The sequence below is a fragment of the Nicotiana attenuata genome, unplaced genomic scaffold (assembly GCF_001879085.1).
Source record: "Nicotiana attenuata strain UT unplaced genomic scaffold, NIATTr2, whole genome shotgun sequence".
Lineage (NCBI taxonomy): Eukaryota > Viridiplantae > Streptophyta > Magnoliopsida > Solanales > Solanaceae > Nicotiana > Nicotiana attenuata.
Genome location: NW_017670421.1, coordinates 200,704 through 216,539, shown reverse-complemented (window position 1 = coordinate 216,539; position 15,836 = coordinate 200,704).

Sequence of the window (15,836 nt, the reverse complement as noted above, 5' to 3'; positions counted from 1 at the left end):
CAACCCAGGCCTCGAAAATTACTCATCACGAACGCAATAGGGGCCTCACGAACGCGGAGGCTTGCTTGGCCTACCCTACGCAAACGCGAGGGCTTCTTTGCGAACGCGGAGAATAACAGCGGCCACAGCCCAGCACAGCCTCCTCTATGCGAATGCGAGCCACGTCACGCGAACACGAAGGCCACAGTTCCTAGACCTTCGCGAACGCGTAGCACAATTTCAGTTGCAATATGTTCCTTCTTCGCGAATGCGGACCCTTCCTCGCGACCGCGGAGAAGGAAACTAAACCAGAAATCTGGTGTTTTCCAACTTGACTCCGGGCGGTCCGAAACACACCCGAGCCACTCGGGACACCATCCAAATGCACCAACGAGTTCGTAAACATAATACGGACATGCTCGAACTCTTGAAATGCGTAGAACAACAACGAAACTAAGAATCGCACCCCAAATCAAATCGAATCAAAATATGAACTTCGAGTTCCCAATTTGCTCCGACCGCTCCTAATCATACCTAGATTACCCGGAATAATACCAAATTTTGCGTGCAAGTCTTAAATCACCATACGGAACTACTCCCAGGCTCGAAATCCCAACGGACCTCGATAACACCAAAATCTAGTCCAATCCAAAATTTAAAGAACTTTAAAACCTTCAATGAGCCAACTTTCACTATTAAGCGCCGAAACGCTCCCGGGTCATCCAAAACCCGATCCAAACATATGCCCAAGTCCGGAATCATCATACAAAGCTATTGGAACCATCAAATCTGGATTTCGAGGTCTTTTACTCAAAATATTGACTCAAGTCAAACTTATCCTTATTTAGCCAACATTAAGGTACCAAGTGTTTTGATTTAATCCGAACCCTTCCAAATCCCGAACTAACCATCCCCGCAAGTGACAAAATAGTTAAAGCATATACGTGGAGTGTTTAGGGGAATAGGGATCTAGAAAGCAAAACGACCGGTCGGGTCGTTACAACAGTAGCCCTATTGGCCTTCGCGGTCGAGTCGTTACAACAGCAGCCTATTGGCCTTCGCGTTCGCGAGATGCCTTACGCGTTTGCAATGGCTCTGCCCTCTAGCCTTCGCATTCGCGACCCTCCGACCGTGTTCGCCTAGAACACACAGCTGATCCTCCTTCCACACCCATACCCATTGCGTAGCTTTGGTCGTGTTCGCGAAGGGTGATCCTACCATTGCTTCGCGTTAGCGACCTCAACCTCGCGTCCGCATAAAGGAAATTCCATCCCAACCCAGGTTACTCTTCGCGATTGGGAGAGCAGCTTCGCGATCGCGAAGAAGGATGCAGCAGATATCAGAAAACTTAGAAACAGCAATTTCCTAAGTCCAAAAACCATTCCGTAGCCTATTCGAAACTCATCCGAGCCCCTCGGGATCCAAACCAAACATGCATACAAATGCAATAACATCATACGAACTTGCTCGGGTGATCAAAATACAAAAATAACACCTAGAACTACGAATTGGACATCAAATTGAATGATATTTTTTAAGAAACTCAAGAACGTGCAAATTCACAACCGGACTTCGGAATCACGTCAAATCAACTTTGTTCTACACCAAATTTTGTAGACAAGTCATAAATAGTGAAATGAACCTACACCAAGTTACGGAACCGAAATCCGAAGCCGTAGAAATAAAGTTAACCTATGGTCAAACTTAAGAATACTTTAAACCTTTCAATTGCTAGTTTTCGGCAAATCATGTTAATTCAATTTAGGGACTTCCGAATTTGTTTTTGGGCGTACGCTCAAGTCCAAATCACGATACTGACCCACCGGGACCGTCAAAACACAGATCCGGGTTCATTTACACAAAATGTTGACCATAGCCAACTCAAATGAGTTTTAAGAAAAAAATTCACATTTTCTTCTATTTTTCACATGAAAACTTTTCGGAACAACACACGAATTGCGCACGTAAATTGAGGAACACTAGACGGAGCTAGTCGAGGTCCAGGAACACGAAAATAAAGGCTAAAACTCAAAGTGACCTATTGGGTCATTACAGAAGGGAGCTTAGCCGTTACTCTTCGCGAACGTGACATCAGGACCGCGAACACGAAGTCAGGTCATAGTAAGCCTTCGCGAACGCGAAAGCCTATGGCCGCTGCAGCTTTGCGATCGCGTCAGGTTTCTCATGACGCTATGAACACCTGACGTCCAGTCTTTAAAACATCTAAAAATTGGGATTTAACCCATTTTTCACCATTTCCCCTACAGGCGATTTTGATGAGAAATTTTATCCCAACTTCATAGGTCAGTAGATTTTAATTCGTTTTCTTCCATTCCCATCAACACCCATTGATTTCTAACCTTTAATCTAAGCTTTTTCATGGTAGAAATTAGGGATTAAGGTAGAAATTAGGAATTTTGAGAAATTAAGATTTAGACCTCAAATTGAGGTCGGATTTCGAAATTAATCACATAACTGGGCTTGGGGAGTGAATGGGTAATCGAGTTTTGGTCCGAATCTCGGGTGTTGACCAAGCGGGTCCGGGGTTGACTTTTTTTAAAATCATTAAAGATTGAATCTTTTTCACTCGTGGGTAGTTTCTAAAGCAACCATATTTGGTTAGATTCGATTGGTTTGGAGGTGAATTTTAGAAGAAAGGCTCCGGTTGAGCTCTGATTTGATTGCGGAGTGAGGTAAGTATTGGATTTAACCTTGACTTGAGGGAATTAAAAAATTTGAAGTATGTGTTATGTGGATTATGTGAGAAAACGGCGTATATGCAAGGTGACGAGTGTATATACGCCGTTAAGATATTTGTTCCCATGTTTCTCGTTATTTCATAATTATCTCATTCCATGCCTTAATTGTTACATGCTTTATTTGCTTTCTATGCCGTAAATTGTTATTTGTCATTTAACTATTCGTGTATTGAATTGTTCGTCCCTTCCATGACTCTGTGCTTATTTGCTACTTGCCTTAATTGTTTACTTGCATACCTTAATTGCCGCGTGCTTTACTTGTCCCGTTATTTTTTTTGGAAATATTTGTTGCATTCATTTGATTATTACGTGGTTCCTTTATCGCCTTGCTCTCATACCCTTTTATTGTAGAGATTCCTGTAAATTGAGTTATTGGATTGTTTATGTTTATTGAAATTGTTTGTGGATCGGGTTGCACGCTACGTAATTTTTGGGGGTTTTGGGGACAGACAATAAATTAGGCAGAAAACTGATAAAAAGTGATAGTTTAAATGGGTTTTAGGATATTAACTCGAGCAAATTATGCTATATACCTATTCTACCCAAAATAATTACCCGCATTTACCTATTCTAGAAATAATTACAATATATACTTATGAAACCAAAAGTAATTCCCGATCCTTCTTCATGTTTTGTTCTTGTTAAAGCTAATTTTTCTCCTCCTTTTTGCTTTCTTTTCTTATCATTTCTCTGCTCTTTCTCTTTCTTTCCTTTTGCCAATATCCCTATAATTTTTCATTAGATATATGATCTATCTACCTCTCTCTCCTATCTTTATCATCTGTCCCAACAAAAACAAAAAGCTAAAAAACCAAGATCTATCAAAAAAGGATAAAAATTTCTAAGATTTCAGTCTGCTACAAATTGTGAGGTTATGTATGTAATAATAAATTTTAATTGTAGACGCTCTTTGTGGCAAGTTTTGGTGTTAATGATGATTTTTTGAAGATTTAATTGTGACAAACATTAATCTGTCATTTGAGGACCTTGAAACTTGAAACTCATAAATTGGGTTTGTGGTTATTTCGATCCGATTCTGATCGGGTATGTTCGAAATATTAGTTGGAGGAAGTGGCTATATTCTGAGTCAATTTGGTGGAGATTTTAGAGAAAATTTTAGATTTTGGGTTGAAATTGAGTTGAACTAGCAAAGAAGACAGATTTTACTGTATACCAAAATGGTATATTGTATACTCTATTGGTTATTAATTCAAGAGTATATAATTAACTACAATAGCATACTACAATTTTTTTTTTGAAGGAATGAACCAGTCCTTTATATACCAAAATAACATATTATATATAATTAACTACAATAGTATACTATTAATTTTTTTTTGAAGGAATGAACAAATCCTATATATACCAAAATAACATATTATATACCATTTTGGTTAACTGAATAGTGTATAATTTATTGCACTGAACTGCCGAAGAAGAATTTGTACTGTATACCAAAATGATATACTATATACTATTTTGGTATACAGTTCATTCCAGTGATATACTATTATAGTATACTATATAATGTAACGGTACACTCTTACAATTATGTCCTTTTAGAATTTTTTGAAATTTTTATTGACAACTGATATTATTTCAGTTTAATAATTGAATTAAAAAATTTTTTTTTAACTCTTTGCGTAAAATTGTATACCCTGTTGGTATAACTATATACTATACTGGTATCATATGTTAGTTGAAATATTTTTTTGTTGTATTAGCTACATTTAATTGGCGCACTGTTTGATTTTTGTTTAGTTATAGGCAATTGTTCGAACCACCCCATACAACTATATACCCTGATAGTATACGGAATGAGCAAGTTGCCTTGCGAATATTTAGCTCTCAATGCGAGCATGTAATTTTCTCATACTTTTATTGAATCATTTAATGTTTTGGTACAGTAGTATAGTCGTAGATAGTTGTAACAATATTCTAGAGCAACCATATACTCTGTTGGTATACACACTACAAGAAATTGGATAATTAGTGGCGACATTTAGCAGCAACCCAAAAAGTTGCTACAAAATGTATATTATCAGCAACGACTTTAGAAGTCGCCACAATTTGAATATATTTAGCAGCGACTATTTATGGGTCGCCTCTAAAGTGACTAAAATTTTTACTCCCGCTAAAACTAAAATTTTGACTCCATATTTATTGTGGCGACTATTGTGAAGTCGCCGCTAAATATTAATTGCAGCGACCGGGTCGCTCCTATTACCTTTTAAAATAACAAAAGAAGCTAATTAAGTAAACTAGAAATTAAAATAACAAAGAAACACTAAAATCGGTCCAGACTCCAGAGACAGAAGTGAAGAACACTCTCATCTCTCGAACACATCGAATCGAAGTCAAGAACAGGGAAATGCCCAAAATCCGTCCTCTATAGATAGAAATCCCGAATTGAAACCCAAATCGATCCTCTGTAGTTAGAAATCTGTCCAGATATAGAAATCCCAAATCGAAATCCCTCAAAAATCTCTCCCAAATCGAAATCCCTCGAATCAGAATGTGAATTCGATTGGGTATTTATGTTACTTGCCGGAAACTTCATTTTGAAGCTAAATCTCAAGATTGGAAGCTGGTTTGATACGAGTTTTGGTTTGAATTTGTGAATCGAGTGTGCGAAGAAGAAGACCACTAGGGTCTTTCGATTCAAAGCTTCTTCAACTTCAAGTATTCAGGAACTTGATTACTGCTGCGGAAGTTGGCAAAGGGCAAGAAGATATAAAAGTGAAATTTTAACAACTCAGGTATGTTAAAATCCCTAAACTTTTAGACTCGGCATTTAGAACTGTACAACTCCTTGCTAAAGCTTTAGTCGGGTCATATTTTAAACTAGTTCAGCTTGTACCCCATTGCGTGCTTCTTCCTTGTCGTGTTCGAGATTTAAAGGAATAGTATGAAATTACGAATCTGATTGAATATTGTTAATTCCCTAAAGACTTGACAGCGATGAAGTTTATGTGGCCAGCTAGTATGATTTCATGGCATGCTGTATTTGTTTCTGCTGATTTGTCGTGTATTGTTTTGTAGTCGAATTGAAGTGTTTTAAGTTGGGTTCAAGTTTTCTACCCATTTTATTCCAAATAGATCTCTTTGGACAGTGTGTGCTTGAATTTGTCGAAATAAGCATAAATTAACACAGCCTTCCGCAAAAGTTGTTGTGCAAAAGCTGTTGTTTCCGCAAAAGCTGTTGTTCCGCAAAAATGAAACAATTTTCCAGTTTTCTCTTTTTTCCTGCCCATGATTGTCCATCAAGATGTCCTCCTGCTGCCTTTTTGCTCTCGATTTTACCTAGTTTCTTGTTGTTTTTTGTTGATTTCCACTCTTGGATTCCTTCATTGTATGTCCTGCTGTGATGAGGTGTTGTATTCCCAATCCAATTTGTACTATGCTTGTCCGAAAATCCTAGCCAATATTGCTTTGTGGATTGCCATTTCCAAATTTGCTCCATCATAAATTGCATGAGCTCCATGTCGCGTGTGATTCCTATGTTGCTGACTGACCTTGTTCTGTGACTTGATGCCTGGGGTGATGTATTATGGTGCTGCATTTGTCTTATCTGTTGAGAAGCATCCATCATCAATGAGAAGAAAGAGCACAATGTCCTTGTCCTGTTGGTAGTGGACTGTTCTGCAATTTTTATGTGTGGCAGTGAGTGTTGCACTCAAATATGCCTGGCTCCCTGTGTCCTGAATTTTCTTTCCTCTCCTATGTTGCATGAGTCGTGTCCAAAGCTATATCATCCAGCTGATTTCTTTCAACTCAACTGTCCACAGGATATATATATGTGACACAGTCTTTTTGAGTGTTTCCCTTGTGAATTACATATTGTTTTCCTACCTCTGTGATTGCAGTAAAAATTTGGATTTCTGAGAAAAGCTGTTTGCAATTCCCAGATATTTGAGTCTGCAACCTGCTCCTTTTTGTCTCTAGACTTTTAGCCACCTCTAACTTCATTCCACTGGGCTGGGTGCAAAGCACCAATACCACCAGCTGGAAATCCATTAGAAAGTAGTGCTTAGAGACCTCACCTGCAAAAAAAGAAATGCTTCTTTGCTAGTTTATTTTGGATTACATGATTATCTTTTTTGTTATTTGATTTTCTGCATATTAGCTGCATGTTTCAATACAATTTTTCTGTTTAAGTTGGGTGTTTTTATGTGGACTTCTTGTTAAGTTTAATGCTTAATCTATTGATGTTCTGACCTGAGTTAGTTTTTAGTTTTGTTTATAGAGTAGAGTCCCTTGTTTTTTCTGCAAATATATCTTACTGTGACAAGAGCATGCCTTTGTCCAGTGAATCTCTTTGTTTTGTCTTGCCTTTGTCCAGTAGATTTCTTACGGTTTGCTGCATTTTCATGTTTGGCTACTAAAGGAAATTTAGTATCATTTCTGCCACTCAATTGGTACTGAGAAGCTTAGGCCTCCACAATTTCCATACAAGCAACTTGTTTTATGATTGAATAATGTGTTTTTGTGACTGCTTGTCTGAATACCCTTGGTATATGTCAATTATTATATATATTTTGATTATTATAATCCTTCCCCTTTTAATTGGTAAATTAATTTATTTATTTTTTTGATATAGATATGATGGATAAAAGTTGGTTGAATATTAGGAATAGAGTCGACCAAAGATATAGAGATGGAGTAGACAACTTTCTTAATTGGGCATTCAGTCAACCAACGGTGAACACTATGATTTGGTGTCCTTGTAAAGGGTGTAGGAATTCTATGTTCAAGCTAAAGGTTGGTGTAAGAGGAGATTTATTGAAGAAGGGTTTCTGGGATTCTTATAAAGTGTGGGACTTGCATGGAGAAGTGTTAGTTAGAGTTGAAACTTCTAATACTGCAGTTAGTGGTGAAGCGGAAGATGATAGTATTGAAGAGGATAATATTACTGAAATGATTCACGATGCTTGTGGATATACGAATGTGGAGGATAATAATAATAATTCAGAGGACAATGAAGAGCCAAATGTACATGCAACAAAGTTCTACAAATTGTTAGAAGATGCTGAGACAGAACTTTATCCTGGTTGTAAAAAAGTCTCGAAGTTGTCTTTTGTTGTTAAACTACTTCACTTGAAGTGTCTTAACCATTGGAGCAAAAAATCGATGGATGCATTATTGAGCTTCTTTAAAGAAGTTCTTCCCGAGGGGTCATTTGTGCCTAATTCTTTCTATGAAGCAAAGAAAGTTCTTTGTGACCTTGGCTTGGGGTACACCAAAATAGATGCATGTCGGAATGATTGTATTTTATATTGGCGTGATTATGCCGATGTCCAAGCATGTCCTAAGTGTGGTAAGTCTAGATGGAAGTCCGAAGAACACGGAGGCAAGAAAGTAGCTCATAAAATCTTGCGGCATTTTCCAATCGAACCAAGGCTTCAAAGATTGTACATGGCAAGAGAAACAGCTAAAAAGATGAGGTGGCACAAGGAGGGAAATGTTGATGATGGTGTCTTGCGACATCCATCTGACTCAATAACATGGAAATCCTTTGATGCACGACATCCCACCTTTTCATCTGAGTTAAGAAATGTTCGATTAGGTTTGGCGAGTGACGGGTTCCAACCTTATGGGAACATGAGTTCTAATCATAGCATTTGGCCAGTCGTACTAGCTACGTATAACTTGCCACCATGGGATTGCATGAAAAATCCATATTTCATGATGACACTTCTTATTCCAGGCCCCAAGTGTCCAGGCAATGATATCGATGTATATTTACAACTAATGATTGAAGAGTTGAAAGAATTATGGGACGGGGTGGGGACTTATGATGCACACTCAAAATCTAATTTTCTGATGCGTGTGGCTATAATGTGGACGATCAATGACTTTCCTGCATATGGAAATCTTTCAGGATGGTCAACCAAAGGCAAGCTTGCATGCCCTTGTTGCCATAAAGATACACAATCGACTTCCTTGCGGAGTAAGTTGTGTTATATGGGTCATCGTCGCTTCCTTCCCATGGACCATCCATGGCGGAGAAGTAGGACGTTATTTGATGGGAAAGTTGAAATGGGAGTTGCACCTAACCCTTTAACAGGTGATGAAGCACTTGTGCAATTACAAGCTTTGGGTAATGTGAGTTTTGGTAAAGGACAAAAGAGAAAGCGTGATGTTCATAGCAATGCTTACAATTGGAAGAAAAGTATCTTTTTCCAATTGCCTTATTGGAAGTGTCTTATGTTACGACATAACCTTGATGTGATGCACATCGAAAGAAATGTGTCCGATAATATTATATCAACTGTCATGAATATGGTTGGAAAGACAAAAGACACATTGAAAAGTAGATATGACTTGATGGATCTTGGAATCAGACAAAGGTTGCATCCCATTGAGGATGGGAATAATATATTGTTACCGGCAGCATGCTATGCATTGTCCGCGGAAGAAAAGCTGAAGGTATGCAGTTTCTTAGCTAATCTGAAGGTTCCTGATGCATTTTCCTCAAACATTTCAAGGTGTGTCAACGTACAGGAGAAAAAGATACATGGATTGAAATGTCACGATCATCATGTATTGTTGCAAGACATTTTTCCAGTAGCTATACATGGTTTGCTACCCAAGGAAGTGTGTGATCCAATTATAGCCTTAGGAAAGTTTTTCAAGAATATATACTCTAAGTGCTTGACGATTGAAGATCTTGATATCCTAGAGGCTGAAATTCCTGTTATTTTGACCAAACTTCAACTTGTTTTCCCTCCGGCTTTCTTTGATGTCATGGTTCATTTGCCAATTCACTTGCCAAGTGAGGCAAAGCTTGGTAGACCAGCTCAATATCGAAATATGTATCCTATTGAGAGGCAATTTATTATTTAATAATTTCGATGCTATAGTTTTAGAATGACACACATTATACTAATAAGTCATTTTTTATAGGTATCTACGAACACTTAAGTCATATGTTCGCAATAAAAATCGTCCAGAAGGTTCAATTGCAGAAGGTTATTTGGCAGAGGAAAGCCTCACATTTTGCTCACGATACTTGAAGAATATCTCAACAAAGTTCAATAAACCAACTAGGAATGACGATGGATCTGTGTCAAATGATGAGATGTATATCTTTAAAAAAAGTGGGCAAACAAAAGGTGCCTCAGAAGGCATCACGCTATCTCATGATGAGTTTAAACAAGCATGTATGTATGTGCTTCAAAATTGTGAAGAGGTTTCGCATTTCATGGAGTAAGTCTCTTATTAACTTCAAGATAGTTTCACATTAAGATAATTTGAATCCGATTTATCTTAGCTAACTTAAAATCTAGGGAATATACAAGAGAGATTGAAAGCCAAAGTTCAATGAGAGCTCATAAAAATGGGTTTCTTTATTGGTTTCGCGCACGTCTAGGTGTCTACTCAAATGATAATATTGATATTAGTTTATTCATCCCATCATATTATTGGTCATAACAATATTGTTCGTCTTTGTAGATATTTGTACTATCTGCACAAGGACGCGTAAATGATGAGCTCATAAGATTAGCCGTCGGTCCTGCACCATTAGTATATCGGTATTCAACATTTGTGGTGAATGGATTTAGATTCCATACAAAAGAGCTTGCATTGAGAAGAAAAACGCAGAATAGTGGTGTTCTTGTGAGAGGAGATGATTCAGACTCTAATAAGGAGTATTATGGTGTATTAGAGGACATTTATGAGTTATCTTATGTGGGAAACAGAAAAGTTTACTTATTCAAGTGTCATTGGTGGGATGTGGCTCGCTTAGGAAGAGGATATAAGATTGACAAATATGGCTTCACAAATGTGAATACTCGGTGTGCCTTGAATACAAATAAGCCATTTGTGTTGGCATCTCAGTCAGAACAAGTCTTTTACTTGGACGACATGGTCGATAATGATTGGCTTGTTGTTGTGAAGACAAATCCTCGCGACCTTTTCAAAATGCCTGATAATGATGATAATTGTGTAGATATTGAAGATGAAGAATTACTGAATGAAGAAGTTTATCAGCAAGAGGAAGCTGAATTTAATACTTTGTGCACCAATGACCAAGAAAATATTATTGAGGTGTCTCTACTTAGGGATAATGTTGAACCACAAAGTATTAACTACGATCATGCAAGTACGCAAGCTCAAAACAATGTGCATAATGAGGAAGATGATTTAGATAATGACAATCATATAGAAATATCAGAGAGTGAAGATAGCAAAGAAGAAATATTTGATGATGATGATGGGGAGGACACTGATACATCCTCTTGAAGACTAAAAAGCAAAAGACTAATGATATAGATGTTACATCCTATTTTAAAAATTCTCTATATTTTTGTCCATGACATTATACTAACCCATATATTTGTTTGGAACTGTGAATGAACCAAAGATTAGTGAAGCTTGAATCTTTATATTTCTTTTTTGATTTTCTTCTGATGCTTGAAGCTTTATGTCTATGTCTCATTTTTGAAGTTCTCTATATGTTTTTCCTTATTTGGTGATTAAACTATATGAAATAGGTCAACATAATGAAAACATATGCAGAAAATTTCAAAAAGGTTGAAACTATTGATGCATTGCTACAGATTATACATCTATTTGAAACTCCTGAATCCTGCACTTTCTGTTGATGATTTGGGGGTGATTCTGGAGAGGTGATGGTTGGTTTACAATTGGTATGATTCTAGGAGATTGAGCATCAAAGATGCTGATACCACTCCCACGAACCATACCAGTTGAGGGATCGGAACATTAGAGGGGCCATCTGTAAAACAGAAAACAGTGTTAGTGAAAATGAGAGCATTTCTGCTATGTTTTTCAGAAATATTGTGTTTGGCAGGTTCTTAGCTAATCTGAAGGTTCCTGATAGGGTGTATGGATGGTAGATGGGGTGCTTTTCTATGTGGTTGTGTGTGTCTGCTGTAATGTGCCTTAGACCATTGCTGTTCTCCATCTATTTTGCTTCTTTTGGCCCTAAAACAATGATAAAAATATTGACTAATACTGCCATATTTGAGCCAGTAATATATTCAGTGAATTAATATTTTCTCTATTCTGATCAATCATTTTCTGTGTATGTTTTATTGCAGGAAATGAGAGGAATTGGACGAGGAAAACGTGGGAGAGGCGGGACGAGCTGTGGTCGTGAAAATTTCAAGGACGTGGTAATTTTGGAGCGATGTCTCAGCCACACATACAGACCGGACGTGTATCTGATGCATCTGTAGAGATAGGACAACCAAGTAACCCGAGTCAAGGACCTTTACAGACCGGACGAGTATCTCCTAACTCTCTTCGGATACCTTCTTTAGAAACACAATCATCACGAAATGTAGCAGAAACTGTGCATTGCTCTCCAGAGGCTGAAAATTGTGCAAGTTAGTTTCTGTGTTTTGTTGTTCTGTGAAAATTATTTTACTGATTGAGTGGAGCTAGTAATGAACAATAGTATCCTTTTACTTTGTAGTTTCTTCCGGCAATAAAAAAAGAGGAAGAGGAAAATACAAATCTAAAAGTTTAGAAGTAAAAACTAAGTGTGGTGGCAAAATCAAAATTATGATTCCAGATGACATTGATAGAGCAGTAGGTTCTGGGGCTAGAGATTTGTTAATTACTGTGGTTGGATCATGAGGAGCACTATCTCGTTCCAAGATGGAAATTGGCAGAAAATAGTTATGAAACACGGAGAAGTAATGTGGTTAAAGGTCAAGGTAATAAACTACTTTCAATATTGTAGTGACTTTAAGTTGCAAGATTTATTTATGTGGTTAGGATATTGAATATAATGTTACATTTATTGTCAGGATAAATTTGAAGTTTGCAGCGGGTTGCGAGAGCATAGGTTTCAGGCCTTTGTAATTAGCACTATGCAAAGGCTTTTTAGAGCATGGAAAGCTCGACTCAGCATTCTGTACTCTAAGTACAGTACTAATGAAGAAAGATTCTCTCATCGACCTGAAGATGTTGAGCTTGAGGACTGGAAATACCTAATACAATATTTTGGAAGTCCGGAATTTAAGGTATTAACTTAATACCTGAAGATTGTCTATTTGAATGATGATTTATTAATCTGTTTACTTACAGGTTGTAAATGAGAGGAACAAAAGAAATAGAGAAAAGCAAATAACTAAGCATACTTGTGGTACAAAGTCTTTTGCAGAAGTAGAGGAATCTACGGTAAAAATATATTTAGTCCCCTACTATCACATATGCTTCTTTGTTATTTACATATTTATATATTTGCTTATATATTTTTTCTCCGTAACTATATTGTAGAGAAATCCTATTACTGGAGAATTGGACACACCAGATAAAGTTTGGGAGATTCAACATACACGCAAGGATGATAGAGGCGGACTGGTGTGGTTGGATTCACAATCCCAACAAATTCATGTAAGTTTAGTAATCCTCATTGCCCAGAATTTACACAAATAGCCCATTTTTGTATCAACTTTGCCTTGATGTTTTACTGGCTTCCACCTTTCATTTGTTGTGACCATTTCTTGAAACACTTCTTTGTATGTCTCCTTGCTTTGCAACATCATGTTTGTACCCCAGATTGTGATAATGATCCTTGAATCAGTCTGCCAAATGATCCATGTTGCTTTTTCATATTTTCCAGCTGTTGTATTTTTGCTCTTGTGCTCCTGTGAAATTTCTTCAACTGTTGATGTGATCTTTGTCCTGTTGTCTTCCTTATACATTGATGTCCTAGCCTGCATCCCAGTTTTGCTCCCATGATCTGCTATATTTTGACAAAATTGATGCCTAAACCAATGGTTCTCATCAGTATACCATAGAGTTGTCCTGCAAGCTGCTGATGCCTCATTTGTTTTCCTATTGCCTGGCTCTCTGTAGGAGCTGATACTATCAAGGTGCACATTAAAATACACCACCAAATGATCTGTCCTGCATATTTGTCCCAGATGTGTATGTAGCTGTCCCATTCGTATTCCCATAGATGTTGTTGCTCCTGTTTCTCTTTGCCTGAGGTTATTTGGATTCTTTCCTTTGTGGAAAAAAATATGAACCTTCAGTTGCTTAGCATATCCAATAACCTCATAAATTGCTGTTGTGCCTCGCCAATAAAATCTGTTGCTGTCGAGAAAACTGCACAACAGAGTACCCTATTTTTCTTCTGTTTCTATACTTATACTTGATTTCCTTTCAATGGGTTGAGTGCACTGCACTAATACCACCATCTGAAATTCCATCAAATAATAAGACATATAAACAGATACATCACCTGCAACAAAGAAAAAATTGTTAACAAAAAACAGATCCATCATGCTCTCTTCCTCATGGATTTGAACATGATGGTCAGTTGCATATGCTCCTGCTAATTCCTTCTTCTTGATATGATCCTCCCCTCTTATTACCATGCTCATCTCCATATGGATTAGAACGTGGTAATTGAGTGACTGATCTCTTGCAGAAACAAGTATTCCATCTGCATTATCGACTATGCAGCAGACATGAACTGCATATGTATTCCTATATTGTTCTGCACAAATCCTTGCCTTGCTCCCTATATGAGGTCTATGCACAAAAGGTCTGTCATGCAGCTTTGAAATCTCTGTTGTCATATGGACAGCTTGCCATCTTGTTCATAGAATTGGAAATTTGTTGGTGCAGCTCTATGCCTCCCTTTTGTTGAAATAGTGAGGTGTTAACCTCCTGAAGAGTTGCAGGTCCTAACTTTTCCAATACTGTTGCTATACCTTGCCATAATACCCTGCTTCTGATGAAAAATTTGATCAGCAGAGTATTCTGTTTCTCCTCTATGCTTATGCCTATCTGTGATTTCCTTTCAGCCCATTATTATGTTTTGATTTAAATGATTATGCATAAATGTAGGCTCAACTCCAGGAAGTTGTCGCTCAGCAACAATCTGAGCAGATCGAGCAACCCATGACTAGAGATGAGATTTTATCCTCCGTTGTTGGTGAGAGAACAGGCTATGTTCGTGGAAAAGGATATGGAAAGAAGCCTCCTAAAAAGAGTAACATTCAGCAGGCAAACATAGAGGCCAACGTGTCTTCTGCTATTGATATTGTGCGTCAGGAGATGCAAGTCGAGATGAATAGAAAGTTGCAAGAAGAACGTGAACAAATGGCTGCTGAGTTGCGAAGAATATGGAAATTGAGTTGGAAAGGAAGTTGGCAGAGGAGCGTCAACACGCAAATGCAGACACAGACAAGAGGATCTCTCTAGAAGTGGAAAAGAAGATGCAAGAACAATTTGCTAGTTTCTTGACAAGAATGCAACAACAACAGGTACTTGCTCTGCTCCTTCTTAACAATTTTTCTTCCTTCTCAACATTTCTTCTTCCTTCCTTCTGTAGTGACTTCATGTTTAGGGGTTTAGTAATGTGTTGGTATCTCTGGTTTTAGTAATGTGTTGGTTCTATTTCAACAGAATGGTTGGTTTTAATACGTAATGTGTTAGTATCTCTGATTTAGTACATAAGGTTGGTTTGCCTAGTGGTTAATCTACTATGCTTATGTTGGCCCTGAACTTGTGACTTTCTGCAATGAGCAACATCAGTGGAGGAATTGTTCCTTCTCACCTATGTTCCTGCTATGCTTATGTTGGCAGTGAGCAAGACTTTTGGTTTATTGTTTTACTTCTACTCAGCTGATTTTTTGTTGATTGTTTAAGTAGTTGTAATTGGTTTAGTTGCTTTTTAATTCTAATTCTTTGTCGAGGAGTTTTGGGAGGAACTACAACCACTTCAATCGCATCGTTCATCAAGTAAGAAATAATTTCTGAATTTCAACTCAACTTATGGTTGACTAGCAACGGATTTCAGTTTGTATGTCCAGTAATCCAGTTCAATGCTATAAGTTTTCTGGGTTTTTGTTTTCTCGGAGCTTTTCTTAGTTCTCGCCGACCCCAACTAGTTTAGTATTGGGGATAGTTGTTATTGTAACTGGGTGGACCGACTGTGGAGTTTAGCTTTGGTTATCCTTTCGAGTTGTTCGACTCTTTGAGCTCTTTCCTAAGAAAGGATTAGTATTGTCGCTGATCTTACAATCCTAAGGTTGCTGCACTTTCCGTTTGCTCTCTTAGCTTAAGATTAAGAGCCCAAATGTAAGAAACAATTAGTCTTTATGGCTG